At 43.7% G+C, this 15,366-nt stretch overlaps 1 pseudogene; it reads right to left on the bottom strand.

The window, feature by feature from the left end:
- Positions 1-10,525, bottom strand: part of LOC146802492 (eukaryotic translation initiation factor 4E type 2 pseudogene) — a 42,485-nt pseudogene extending 31,960 nt beyond the window's left edge.
- Positions 10,526-15,366: the final 4,841 nt, after the last annotated feature.

Here is a 15,366-nt window from a genome sequence, read left to right as displayed (position 1 = left end):
GTTAACAAGACATATCGCTTTTTAAGGTATTGCATATGTTTTTTTCTATAATGAATGGACTCAGAAGGGTTTCCTCTTTTTGCCGCAAAGAAAACATCCCCTTACCACAGTGATAGAAAGGTAGAAAGGTTCCATGTGTCTGGCTTCTTGCTGCGCTCTTAAGGAACTGTCTGTATTCGAAAACTGTACAAGTATTCCTATTGAAAGAGGAAAGCTGAAGACTTCACTGTAGCCAGAGCTAATACATGGGGCACTTGCTCACTCCAAGGAGCTAAAAGGGTCTCTATTGGAGGTATGCTTTCTCACAAAGAGAAACAGGAAACAGGCCCTGAATCCTGTGGGCAGCCATGAAAGTCCTGCCATTGTCAGTCCTTCAGCTATAACAGCTGGGCTGTAAACAACAGATGTAAGGCCGAGGACCTGTTTCTTTTAACTAGGAATCAATTTCCTAGGCCCCCGATTACAAACTAGGCAGAGTGAAATTAACACGTTTTTTATGCGTTAGTTTTGCTCCACCTGATTATGACTTGTTGGGTTTTTCTACACTACTGGACATGGTAGATCCTGATCCTAATTTTCCACCTAGTTGTTCCAGGCACAAAAATCACGAGTGAAGCAGCAACCAAGCCTTCTGCATTTATTTCTATTTAGATACTCCAAGAAAGCATCCCTTCCCTTCTCTATGGACCCACAACCAACCATCACCTCCCACCCCAGCCCTCAATTCCCACCCCATCCACAGGCCCTTGCATGCATTCTTCATCTTCTTAGAGCTGGTGGTAAAAGTATGCATTAAGAGCCCATTAAATGGCAAATTCTGGGTGGTTTTAAGACTGGACAAATCAGTCCCACATGGTAATTCCCCATTCCATGGGTTCCAACTAGTAGTTGCATGGTACTGGAGTGATTTTTCTGGACGGTAACAGTAAAATTGCATGGAATTTTACTGAGGTCATAGCACCGTGCAACTTGTAATCAGGGCCTTAGTCGAGTCTCTACTTCAGTATTATGATGGGGGAGGCGAACTGGAGATACGTGGACACGCCTTCACCCGACCACTCACAAAAGATATGAAAAAAACTCTTTGTTAATTTCACTGGCACTGTACAGTCAAAAAATAAAACATCAAATGAACAGGCATTGAATAACTGAAGAGATCTGTAAAACAATACTAGACAGTCTTGAAGGACTTCAATACAGATCATTCACTGCAGGTCCCAAATACCTATACAATCTGACCGCTTCTTTACATCTCACATAGACACTCAGATATGGGATGATAATAAAAATGACCATCCCTACAGATCTCTCCACTTCTCTCTCACTCTAACCATGCCAGGTCAGAACCACAACTATACACAAAACCTCAGATTGGACAACCCAGTAAAATAACCAGCTAAGCAGACTATATCATATGAAATACGATAAAAGGGCCTGCAGAGCTGTTCAAAGCTAACAGCACACTGGAAACCATAAAACTGCATGTCTATCTCTTAATCTTCATCGTCCAAAACATTTCAAAGTAAATGTGCAGTGGCTGCTCCTCCGCTAAGGCGGAGGAGCGTCGCCCCACTGCCAGGAAGCAGCAAAAGAAAGGAAAAGAGAAAATGATAATAACGTAATGTTATTATGATTTTACTTTTGTCCTCCTGCTGCGGCAGCATGCATAAGGGGGCAGGTTGGGGCTGCAGAGCCAGGGAGGAGTGGTAGAACACTCCTGTGCACAATGACTGTTTGGTCGGCCCTCTCGAGCCGCCCAAAACAGTAATGCAAACTTCCCTTTTCTCCATGCAGGCTGCATTAAAGCCTGCTTGGAGAACATGCCAACCCCTCCAGCTCCTGGCTGAGTGCCGTGACATGGCGCTTGGACCAATCACAATGCTGCATTGCAGCGCTGTGATTGGCTTAGCGTGGGAGCCTGGCTGCCTGCTTCCTGTTCCGACCTGGAGTCAGACAAAGGTGAGCAGGAGAGAAGGCGCAGGACCCGGTGGCAAGGTAAGTGTTATTTTAATTTTTTTAATGCAGCCCGCGACCCCCTCCCCCCACGCGCCCAGCCGCGAGCTGTGTCGGCCGCCCATGTAAATGTGTGCAATAATAAATATTAAAGGGATGCTAAAATATCCACACTAGGATGGTGGGTGTTGTTTCACGTCAATGTAATGGCTCAACATTTCCAGCCCCCTCCATGGTGAGTGAAATCACAGCCAGATTTATAGCTCAGTAAGTTAAAACCTCACGGAGTTATGAGGTGATGGGCAGGTCATGAGGTAGAATCCTGGCAAAGTGTTACTAACTTTCCAGCCTCTTAAGTTTGCTAAATTGAGTGCCCCTAATTGGGTAATAGTAACACCTAATATTTACAGTGCTTAGAAATGGAAGTGTGGTATGAAGTACTTTATACAATCAGTTTATTACATGATGTCAGCATTCACTCCTACCTATCAACATGAGTAGAATTTTCCACAAAGGTTGACACAGATAACATGCATACCTCTAAATATTAGTTGGTGCCGCCTGGTGGCAAACCGAGACTACTACAGCACAATTGTAACCACCCTGAGGCCTTCAAGCTCCATAATTCTATCCAGTAACTTGGACTATTCAAGGTTAAACACGCGCCATTATCTTTTGAACACTGCAGTAGTCTTCTAACTAATATCTAATGCTGACTGTGCTCTCTTTGTTGTCACCCTATCAAAACCTCACTCATTGCACTTCTACTGCTTCAGTCCAAAAAGAAACTACCCTGCTTTACATAGGCAATGCTCATCTCTCACACTTCAAACATTTCAGCGTTCTGGAAACTGTCCTTATCCACCCAGGTCTGTCAGATCCAATCCAGTGGGCAACTAGCTTCAGCGCATGCAGAATCTGCCCTTATGTGGTACACACGTTTTGTGTATTCCCAACAGAGGAAAAAAGGACTATAGTGCCCATTTTAAGATAGCTATTATCAACGCTACTGTTCACAAAATCCTCGTCCACAGAAGCATCCTGGAGAAGACTGAGGTCTTGTTTATAAATAATGTTTGGACCATCTAGGCCCCAACTTACATTTGCTCAACACAGCCTTCATGAAGTTACTAATTTGTTGGACAGCTCATCCTTTGCCAAAATAAACAAGTAAATTACTTTGTCACCCTTACAGGGGTGCCGCATGCCAAATTTTGAAATATTTGCTGGCTCAATGGACATTTCAAGCAATGACAGGAACAGCAGTCACAGCAGTTCCTGCCAATGTATTTTAACTTTGCCGGATGGCTCAGTCAAACATAACAGAGGGGTAAGAAAATTCCAGAGCGGGATTTTATTTTAGAAAAAAATGAAAAATGCCTCTCTGCCATGGGAGTTCCGTCCCATGGTGGGGAGAGTATTGGACACTTTTCAGTGCCCCTTAGTGTCAGGTTTTTCTTGGCAGTGACAGGCATTAAAAACATCTATCTGTCCTTCCATCTAAATTATGCGGACAGACATATAGCCAAACCTCCAATGGCCCTTACTCTATTAAATCAGAGGAGGAGTTTGGCCACAGAGGAGATGGAGTAGTCTCCGCTATCGTCAAACTCTGGTCCACCCAAATTTAAATCAGGCAGGTGGACTATAGTGTTGGAGTGGAGGAAACTTCATCACCCTTACCACGACGTTCCCTTTCTGCCAAGATATAAATCAGACCCTAAATCTGTATGTGATCAGGTCTTATGAATCAGGAGAAGCTTCTCCTCACCCTTTCAATGAGAAGAAATTCTGTGTTAAATGACACAAGAAAACAGTAGCTCTTGTTACTTGCCTCAAGGGCAACCCAATGTCGCCTGCTTCTGATGTCCCCGGTTCTAGTAAATCTGGGAACGTGTCAAAAACCATGGGAGTTGCATGGGAGCACCCACACAATGCCCATGCAACGCCTTCCCAGAGCAGAGTAAGGCAACGCAGTTATTTGTGCTGTGTTGTCTTCCTCCAGATTTTTGCGTGGCTTCATAAATCACATGTGAGCTTTGCTTCGCCCTTGCACCACGTTGTGTGGTTCAAGAGCTACGCAAACAGGCTTCATAGGTTTTAACTTTCTCAGAGTGTTTCTGCACCTGTTTACCACACAGGAGTTTTCATGTTGGAAGATATGTGCAATTACTGCTAAATAATATTATTAACGATCCTTTTCATCTGGTAACTTGTATGTTTTTTCTATTGATAGATGCCAATGTCATCAAATAATGACACATGTTTCCTCTGCTTCTCCTTGCTGCAGAGCAAGTACGTTACAGTGCTCTCTTCAGACACGTTTGGCAATATGACCATCATCCACCTACAGACCTACGAGGTCTCCATCTTATTCTGCAGTAATCTAAAATCCTTTAATGCATCCTCCACTAGCTATAGAAAACCAATCATTGTATCCTTCTTCCCGGCTTTGGTCACCATTATAAGTTATGTGATAATCTCTTTGTGGTAGTACTGTGCTCAGTGCTACTGATAGTGCAACATTTGGCATGCAGTACTGATACCACGAGCTTTGAGATGCTGTTTTATCAGGCGAATATAATGTCACCCCATCCAGCTCCATTGGAATGGGAAATCACAGGCAGAAAGAGGTGTCACCACTTCGATTTTCACATGATCGTCCCAAATTCAATTTTTGCAGTGACAAATTTAACCAGGTTTTACCTAGTGCATTTGTGGACGGAGCTGCTCATGGTATTTCTGCATTTGATAGAACCATCAGTCTTTGTAATATTGATTTGATTTGGGTGGAGATTCCTGTTTGTGCCAGTTGTAATGAGAGCCGTTGCGTGTTACATTTTCTTACCCTCCCTGTTATTTGTTAGTCTTTCCAATAAACTTAACATCTTCTTATTTCATTTCACCAGATAACTAATTGATATAGCACTGTTGGTTCTCTTCTTTCCATATTTAATTTGTCCCCCCTCTTCTTGCAGGTCATGTGCCCTGTGCTGCTTTTTTGTGCCACTGAATATGCCCCATGTCACTTGCAGAGGACCAATTTGGCCACCAAAGTGCACTCACTGGAGACCTCTATACCTCCAGAATTACTGGGCCCTTTTGTTATCTCTGTAGCAGACCCCAGCGATACCACAGTATCCCAGCATAGATCCATTAGAGGCCTACGTGTTTGGCTAGCTGGGAAGTACTGAGTAATTGCACCAGGGGTCAACTAACTAGCTTTAAATATTACCAAGTCTCCTCCTGGTGGGCTAGGCAGGTTAAAGATTCCTGGCTTGACCAGGCGATGAGAATAGATCCTCTTAAAAAGGAAGTCTCTCTGTGGTATCAGGCCTTGGTAGAGGCAGATGATGACCTGGACATGGATATTTCAAAGCTTTGGGCTGAAGAATTAGCGGGTGGAAACTCTAAAGAGGTGTGGCTCGATTCTTTTGCTATCCTACGAGTGGTTGTGAAACCTACTTCCCTTAAGCGTAACCATCTTTTTACCACACACAGAGTCTATTGGTCTCCAGCCAAGCTGTCAAGAGTTACAGGAAACCCGTATGTATGCCCAAGATGTATGCACCGTTCGGTGGATGATATCCATATGTTTATGACGTGCTAGAAGCTCACCGGTTATTGGACTGAGATATGTAACTTTTTGGTCAAAGTAACCAGTCAACAAGTCAAGGTAAGCCCTAATCTTATCATTTTGGGGCTCTATCAGGACTGTTTAGCTCGAATAAATGCTGTAATCTCCAGATTTATTTTTTACGGGATCCTCCTGGCGAGACGGAAGATCTGCAGGATTTGGAAGTCTGGAAGCCCTCCTTGCTTTTCTGACTGTGTTAAAAACATAATCTCCACAAGTCAGTTTGACATGGCTTGCAACTCTAGAAGCTGGGAGAAAGTCTGGGCACTATTGGTCGAGTGGAGCCAGCACTCCAGGAGGTCCAATGATTAAGCTAAAAGAGCTGTCGGTCCTGGTTACCTCTGCTACGGGGAACACTGGTGAAGGGATGAAAGCTGAAACAGCATTTTTCTTGGGTGGAAAGGCTCTTCTCCATGCTTTGGCAATTGGGAAAGAGTGCCAGCAGCAAGAGAGTTGGCCGAATGAGGACAAAAACAAAAAAAACAAAAAAAGAATATTAAACCAAATACTTTTTTATACATTCAAATAAAAATACTTTAAACCTAATCACAAATACCAGCAGAAACTAAATCCTAGAAACATATGTAAAAATACCTACAATTTAGAGGTAAAGGAAAAAAGAATTGCAATTCTGCCTCTGATTTAATATGCATTTAAAAGCACACATACCATAATAACTCCATGCAGAGAAAAGGTATAAAAACATTTAAATAAATGTACTGCTCCATCCTAAGCAACTGTAGAGAAAGTAGTTTACTTTGGAAGGATTTCTCTGAGTGTTCCTCGTGACGTTGACACGCTGGGATTCTCCTACTTAACTGTTTCCCCACCTGCAGGAACAGGCAGACTCCTTCTCTATCTCAGGAGGCAGGCAGACTTCTAGGCGCTAGGCAGACCTGCAGCTGCTCTGGCTGAAAGTGTACACTGCAGAAGAATTTCCATCAATACAGCGTTTTCTGGGTTCGCTTGCTTATCGCTGGTCCTCCGATGAACCTTTTTAACCCGACTGAGAGGTGATGGGAATTAGCATTTACATTCAAGTAAATTAAAATTTTCAGTGCAGCTCATTTGGCTAAACAATGAAGTCCAGGAATTGGTAGGCAAGTTTAAGAAGGTTTATACTATGTTAATATTCAAGTTCAAATAACTCTGAAGACCATGCTGTAAAGGTACAAAATAACAACGGGAAGTCCCAACCTCCTAGAGAAATTAAAGGCGTACTAGTATTAAACAAAGAAGCAATTAAGTAATAGCGATACAAAACAGCAGCATCAATATTTGGTGCTCAGAAAATAATCTAAGACTCCCTCTTGCCTATACATTAGTAATTTAAATCTCCTAAATCCAGTTCAAGTCAAGGGGATGGTTCGGTAACCTAAAATCTCTCCATCAAAGAAGTTCCGTGAGGGAATTTAGGGCAAAACAAAGCAAATCAAGGAGGAAAGTGATAGCATTTCAAAAGCTCGGTCAAGAGTCTACAATGGATCAGGATTAATTGTTAGCCTAATCCATATTTAGGACAGAATCAAGGGAAAGCATTAAGGTCTATACTTCTCAAAGTCCATTCAGGTAATTGGAAATCAGAGAAGGTGAACACTATTTTATATCTCACAAAATCTTTGGGTAACACCGCTTATCAGGTGTTCGTTGTTATCATCATTTCTCACGTTGCAGACTGTAACATACAGAGAAAGTCACACATTGAACATGGGAACAAGATCTCCTTCTTGCGCTGGTAACAGGTTTGACACATTGCTGAATAGGCCTTTCAGTTAGCGCTCCAGTTCCCCATGTACTTGCCTAGGTCGTCTTCTCAGGCTCTCCCCTCTATCTCTAGCCCAGTAATGTATTTATTCTAAACTAACAATTCATGTCAATACCTGCAAGAAATATCGCATTACCAGAAAATGGAAAACAGTATTTTATGAAATGCAGCATGGTGAAATACAGGCCTAACTTGTCAAGACAACACAAATCATTAACTCAATGGTGCCCAATTAATATGCGTGTGCACATTTAAACACAAGTGAATATGAGTCTCTAGTACATTACATTAAATTCGTATTACACATGGCATATAGTGAATCTTTATTTTAATCAAGTGTAAGTATGGCTAAGAAGTAAATTTAAATGCAGATATGTGTAACATTTGTGCACACATTAGATAAACTATATTGTTTTAAGTAAGATCACATTCTACATGTATGAGAATGGTTTCAATCTAATTTTCAAGTCATTGTGTTATACATGTAATATAGCACACGCATATGAATGTCTAATTTCATCTTCACAGAAAGTGCATTACCTACTAATCAATGGTTTTAGAATGTATTAAGACTTCAATTAATAGGTATATAAGCATGATTAAAACATACACACACTCATATGCTCTAATTCTACAGTAAATTAACTTTTTTAATAGTAATGGTGAATCCTGCTTTTCCATTACTCATTGAACCACATAAGAAACATGTGATAAGTGTACATTCATGTCATTTATCTGTTAACATTTTTGTGACATATTTGTAATCTGTAAAGAGTGGGCAACTTTGTGCTGCACCACATCATCTCTTGGAGAGTAGCTGTCAAGCAGATACCAGCTCTGGTCACAGAGCAGTCCTTCGAGTACTCTGCGCAGCACTCCCTTCCTTGGTCATGAAGAACATGGAACTGAAACAAAGGGAGATAGTGTGTTTCCCACATTTTTGCAAATTTTACAGACAGAGGATGTGACTCCACTGTCTCATGCTGTCAACATATTTGGATATGTTCCTTTTTAAATGTCATTTCCAGACTGCTCTCCGGACACAGCCTTCGGGTAATGTGCGGCTGCTGACAGCAGGTAGTAATATGTTTGCCTCTAAGCAAGGAACACCTAAAACATGGCCACAATGTAGTATTAGATGTCTGTACCTGGCTGTCAACAGCATTTTTGAGGCAGTAAGCAATGGCTGGAAAAATGGCAGTCTTGAGTATGTAACATCTAAGTCACGAGGAAAACACAAACACTGACAGAAAACCTTTGTGAATTTGATCTGCTAACTCATGAGCAATGGACTCATAAGATACAGCAAGTCACACAATTGATCCCAATGTATTTTGATCAATTTCCCTCCTCTGAGGATGTCTATGTAATCTTCCACCAATGTAGTCACTGTTACATACAAGTAACTGTAAATAGCTTTGTAGAAAGTCACATTAAATCAAATCACAAGGCCCAATTCATAAATCCATTTGTGCATGTAAGCTTTAATTACAGATAGAAATGGCTTTATTAATACTGCAAGCTCGTGATTTGTATTCACCAACTGTGAATTGACATTCATAAATCCATTCACTTGCTCACCATTGACTCTTTACTTTTGCACCCAACAAACATATTCATGTAACAGAACCATCCTCAAATTTTTCTCCTAGTGCCATGATGGTCAGGCTCATGTCCGTACACTTTATAAATAAATAAAATAAATACATTTGGTTGAAATTAGATTATCATTTGTAATACATATACTTTAATCACTTGCCTAAACCTTCGCTGTGAGGAGCCTAGTTCACCAGGAGGACTGCTGCTGATCCCAAAACTCACCTCCATTCCTCGCCGTACCCGCTTCGCGGGTGCCGCTTCGCTGCGTGGGGATAGAGACAGTGGAATCCGCCTGAAGGAGTGGTGGTCTGTGGTCAGAGGTTGCACCAGGGCTGCGAGCGTGTTAGCAGGGACTCCATCCCCCAGGAGTCCCTGCCCGACCGACATCTAACACCTGGTCCGCTCTCCCTGTTGCTCCGCCCGTAACCCCGCCCTATATAATCGATCTAGCTTTCCTTTGCGCGGGAGCGCGCGGGAGCACCCAGGGCTAAGCCCGGGCAAAGGGCGGGCCGTTTGTGGCCGCTAGAGAACGGAAGAGACCGGGACCAGGCCACCCCCCTTGGTGCTTGAGCTTCAGATCTATCCTCACCGTGATACTTGGGGATAATGATCGCCAGAAAGACTCGTAGCAAAACCACGCTGACAGCCGGACCAGCCAAAGGTACTTTGGACACATATTTTGCCAAAGCTGGCTCCCTGTTAATTGATGAAATCACTGTCCTAGAAAGACGTATCTCACAAGAAATAGAGTGGGTTAGGAGATCATCTATGGGAACGATAGCACAGGCACGGACCCCAGAGAATAGACTTGAACGTATACTCTCAGTCACTGGAGAAATTGGGGAAATTGGGGATGGTGGAGTAACCGGGAGCCCTAACACATTAAATCCAAATAGCTCTACTGCCAATATGAGGGAGGAAGGAACTAGTATACAAGAATCCCAGATTCGACTCACTTTATGTAGTTCCCGGCTACAATCCGCCCAACCCCCTATTCCGGCCATTGAGGAAGATAATACCCCTGTCACTGATAAGGAAAGCCGTGTAACACAGGGACAATGGGAGGGAGCTATTTCAAAGAGAAAAAGAGGGGCTCATAATCTAGGGGGACGCAAGGCTAAACTTGCGAAGCATAACCAGGGACCTGGGAATAATACGAGAGATGTACCCACAATAAGTTGTTCCGTGCAAGATAAATCCCATGAGGTATTTGCTATAAATCCAGATCCGCAGCTAATATATCTAGAGAACCCCTGCCCTAGCATAAACACAGAGAAGGATATAACCTTGCATAATATTGGCGCTCTTATGAGGGCTTTACTAAGCCCCATTGAGGCTCGACTGATAAAGATTGAGGCAAGGTTAGTGATTATAGAAAAAGCTACTGCTCAACTAGCTGGCACACTTAACTCCTGTAATAGGACAGACAAGGGTAGAGGGGGAACCATGACTAACGAGGGAATATTTCTACCCCCCCTAGAGGGAGCAAATCCACAAGTGATACCCCCACAACCGCAGCTTGTGGTCTTACCTCCGGTAGCCTCACAGTCCACCGTGGGGACACCTACCATTACTCTGGTAGAGACCAAAAGCACACCCATACAACTTCTCCCCCCGAAAATTAAAAAGCCTAGGCCAGTGCATCTACCCCCAGAGGCGGCCCCTTATACAGTCATCTTATCAGGGGTGCCAGAGCTTAAGCAGGATTCCAAAGAACCAGTGGCAGCACTAAGAAACAAGGTTGTTAATTGGCTTACCACTAATAGACCTCTCCCGCGAGGAGTATTTGCTGATGTACGCATGATAAGAAGGGTTCCATGGCTGGGCAATTCAAGAAAAACCATTAATGGTGACTGTGTGCTGATTAACTTTAGGGCTCCTGGCCGCATCATGACCAAGGCACGTCAATCCAGCCGCTACCATTGTCATTCTTCTATCCACCGCAGACTTTCGGGGGTGAGGGGGATGGATGGCAAACTGTTCCTAGAAGGGCTGGGGCCCCCCACCTTGTATTAAGATACCTATAGCTGATAGTGAGGAACCCCGACAAAACATTAGATCCATGGCCACCTTGGGTGAAAATACCCCCACAGTTCCCAATGAAATAAGCAGTCCTTTACATCTAAAGATACTGTCCTGGAACGTGGCCGGTCTCGGGAACAAGCTGGATTCCCCAGAATGGGTCTCCTTTGTGGAAGATAATGATATCTGTATGCTCCAAGAAACCTGGGCGAGAGAGGAGTACTTCCGCCGGGGTTTTGCAGCATTCTCAGTGGCAGCCAGGTGGGGGGTCGTGGTCGTCCATCAGGAGGCCTTATCATCTGGGTGGCAACGGATCTGGGGTGCTCTGCTACACGAATCATCACCCATTCTGAGGACATCCTCGGCGTGATACTGGAATGGTCAAATTCTTCCAGGCTCGCCTTGGTTAATGTCTATTCAAGGCCGGTTAATATCACTCAAGAATCGAGGACGATGGATGAACTTTCAGCCTTCCTCGATAACATTTCCCCGGATATACCCTTCGTGATGGGGGGAGACCTGAACTCTCAATTTGAGCCTCTACCGGGCTTAGTGGATGGACCCTCTTTAGACGAGGATGCAGTTTGGTTGGTTCCTCCCATACATGCTAACCCACCTAGAGCTTGGACACCCCTTGCGGTCCAGATCACCGCCTTAACATTTAAGTACGGTCTGCGGGCCTGTAATGGCCGTGTAAACTCTGATATCCCTCCAAAGTGGACGTATAATAAACAGGGTAGGGAATCAAGAATAGATTATATTTTGGTCCAACTCTCCCAGTGGTCGCTAATTATTGACTTCAAGGTAATTACAAGGGAGGATAGTGACCACAATGCGCTCCAGTTACAATATAAGATCCCGGGTTTAACGGGAATAAGGGTCATTGCAGGTTCTCGGTCCACGGGGTTGGTCCTTACGTCTAATAGAAGGAGAATTAGATGGGAAAAGCTTGCCACTAATCAAAGGAAAGTCGCAGAATTATACTCCAGGGTAATTCCCATATTTGACGTAGTGAGTACTTTAACGGGAAATCCCATCGCCAAAGACCATCATGAGTTATTGCGTTTGGCGCACAATGACTTGATAAAGTCTCTGGCTGAAGTCCTCTTCTGTCCACTTAAGAAGGGGGGGGTCCACAAATCGCCAGACCTGGTACAATGTTGCTTGCCGTACTGCGAAATTAGACCTTTTAATCGCCATTAAGGAAGGCAATAGCCTAGCTGAGATCAAGGCTAGGAGAAGGGAGTATAAGCGTTTGATCTTTAATGCTAAGATCGAGTGGGATCAGGAGAAGTGGGAGGACCTTAATAAATCACTAGCCAATAGGGACTCTCGCAAATTCTGGAGAATTGTAAACACTGGTTCAGAAGATCTTCCATCGGCCATAGAACCTAACATCTCAGCTGAAGCTTGGAAGGAGCATTTCTGGTCCCTTTATAGAGTAGAGGCTGGGGCCCCAGGCGAATTACTACCCGCTGTAACATCATGTCATTCTGGAGACCATTTTACGGTGACTGAAATTAGAGCAGCGATTTCTGCCCTACCCCTTGGCAAGGCTCCGGGTTTGGACGGCCTCCCCGGGGATCTCTTTAAACAGGAACCAGATGTTTGGGCACCATATCTAGTGTCCATGTTTAATGCTATTTTGGGGGGCATGGAGGTGCCTAGTACTTGGCTGGGCGCAGAGATTGTGCCGGTCTTTAAAAAGGGGTCACCTCTGCTCCCAGCCAACTACAGGCCCATTAGCCTTATAGATGTCTCCCAAAAGCTCTTTGGTAGGCTGATTCTTGATCGCCTCCAAACTTAGATTGATGATTTCTCCATCCTTAGCCCCTACCAGGCAGGTTTTGGGAAGGGGGTTTCGACTACGGACCAGGTGTTCCGCTTGAACCTTATTTACTGGAAGACCGCAATAATCGAGGGTGGCAGCTTGTACACGGTTTTCGTGGACTTGCGTGCTGCCTTCGACTTACTTCCAAGAGTAAGACTCTGGTCCGTCTTGGCGGACCTGGCCATACCGCAAGACATCCTTTCAATTTTGATAAGATTGCATTCGGGAAATTTCGCATGTGTGAGGTGCTGTAGGAATGGGGTACTCACGGATAGATTCCCGGTTGACAAGGGGGTAAGACAGGGTTGTGTCCTCGCTCCGACCCTGTTTTGCCTCTTTGTCAACGGGGTTATCGACCACCTGTTGAGGGTGGCCGATACTGATGCACCAAAACTCAATGGCAGCAGGGTGCCCGCTATCATGTTTGCGGATGACACCCTGCTGCTGTCCAAGTCCCCCATGGGAATCCAACGAATTTTAGATGGATTTTCGACCTTCTGCACTGAGAGGGGTCTAGAGATTAATGCAACGAAGACAAAATATATGATTTTCAATCCCCCAAATTCCACTCGGCCCAACCCCACCATAGGTACTCCGAAGTTGGAGAGGGTATCTACATTTGAGTATTTGGGGGTCACCATTAATCAAACAATGTCCTGGGACACCCACCGCAACAAGGCCAATATGAGACTGGTTCAATTAACTGGAGGTATCTGTAGGTTGAGGAATACTTCGTCCTTCAAACCCTTGACACCAGCCCTACAAATTTATAAAATGCAAGCGCGTGGGGCAGTAGTATACGGCGGGGAACTGTGGGGCCACACCTCCACCCAGAACTTACTAGTTACTGAAAATGTTATTAGGCAGCTTGCAGCCCTTCCAACAAGTACACCCCTTTTGCCGTTGAGGTTGGACCTGGGACTGAGACCCATTAGTGAAGAGCTGGCACTTAAACCGCTGACCTTCTGGCGTTGTTTGTGGGCTAGGCCAGAACTTGCAACATGCAGGTCTGAACTACAAGAGATTCTAACTCTGCCAAAAGCCGCTATTATCCCATGGCTAACTTATGTGAAAAAAACATGTGAGAATCTGGGACGGCCGGACCTTTGGCTAGATCCAGAGAGCGTGTGCTGTAGGATCCCTCGGAAACTCCTGGTAAAAGAATTTTATGAATTTAAATTATCAAAACTTATAGGGGCTATAAAGGAGGGGTCTCTTACTAACTCATTTGTTAAAACGAAAGATGTGTACCACCAAGAGAGAGTTCTTGACAATATTAGTCCGGTCTTGACCAGAAAATTGTTCCTTCAGTGGAGACACAGCTCATTCCCACATAGATCATACACAAAGCAGTGGTCCAATCCCCCCTCATCAGAGCAATGCTCTCTATGCACCCAATCCCGGGAGGATGACCTACATATGATCTTTTTCTGTAAAGCATACCGTAGACCCAGAAATTACTGGCTTGTTCCCCTTCTTAAGAACCTGGGTCTTAGGCATTATCTACATGCATACAGAGTGTTAAAAACAGATCTTTCGCCCCCGGTTGTGTTTGCGGTAGCTAAATTTTTAAGTGCAATGTGGCACATTTGAGCAAGTCATATAAAGCAGATTGAGGCTGGGGATAACAGAACTATTGAATGAATTGTATTTTGTAACTCGTTGTTATTTATACTTCTGCTTAAAATGTTATGTGTTATTTTTTATCTGAATGTTAATTCTTTTTTAAATGTTTTTATTGTTGTATATCTTTTATGATCTAAATGGTCGAAATAAAGATTATAAAGAAAAAGAAAAAATATACTTTAATATTCTGGAATAAAAATGTTGTTATAAATCAGTGTTACATAACATAACATAAAGACACCAAACCATCCTTAACTTGGCAGCCAGACTCGTTCTCAAACTCCTAACAGAACTCATGTCACACCACACCTCAGGGGACTACACTGGGTCCCGATACATGAACATGCTCAATTCAAACTCCTCACACACACATTCAAGGCACTACACAACTCAGGCCCAACCTCCCTAACAGTCACATCTCCTTCTACCAACCACCTAGACACATCTGTTCCTCTGGACTCCTTCTCACCCACATTCTATGCATATACAGAGTCAGATCAGGAGGATGGGCATTCTCTTACATCACTCTTAAATGACCTCCCACTCCACAAAAAGCTGGTAACCTGGCTTGTCAATTAACCAACTTACCCTAGGCAGGGTTAGGCACACACAGCTGCTCAGTGCCAGAACATACTCACAGATGATTGTGCACTTTACAAATACACATAACATAATATAACATAAGCCCCCATTCACATTCCCTCCAACTGTGGGTAAAATGCATTCTCAATTTTAAAGTCATTTTCATGTGGTATAAGATGAAGCAGTTGTACAAGAAAGTAATGGTTCAAAGGAATATCTGAACATTGTTCTTTATTTTTACCAGCAGTCAGAACATGTTTGTATATTTGCAGCTTCAAACATTGTCAAAAAGAGAAATTGATAATTTGATGATGTCTGCAAAAAAATCAGGTATATCTTTAACTTATATTT

Source organism: Triturus cristatus, chromosome 8 (assembly GCF_964204655.1).
Source record: "Triturus cristatus chromosome 8, aTriCri1.1, whole genome shotgun sequence".
NCBI classification, from domain to species: domain Eukaryota; kingdom Metazoa; phylum Chordata; class Amphibia; order Caudata; family Salamandridae; genus Triturus; species Triturus cristatus.
The sequence above is the reverse complement of the archived record's forward strand: the minus strand, read 5'-3'. Positions and strand labels throughout refer to the sequence as shown.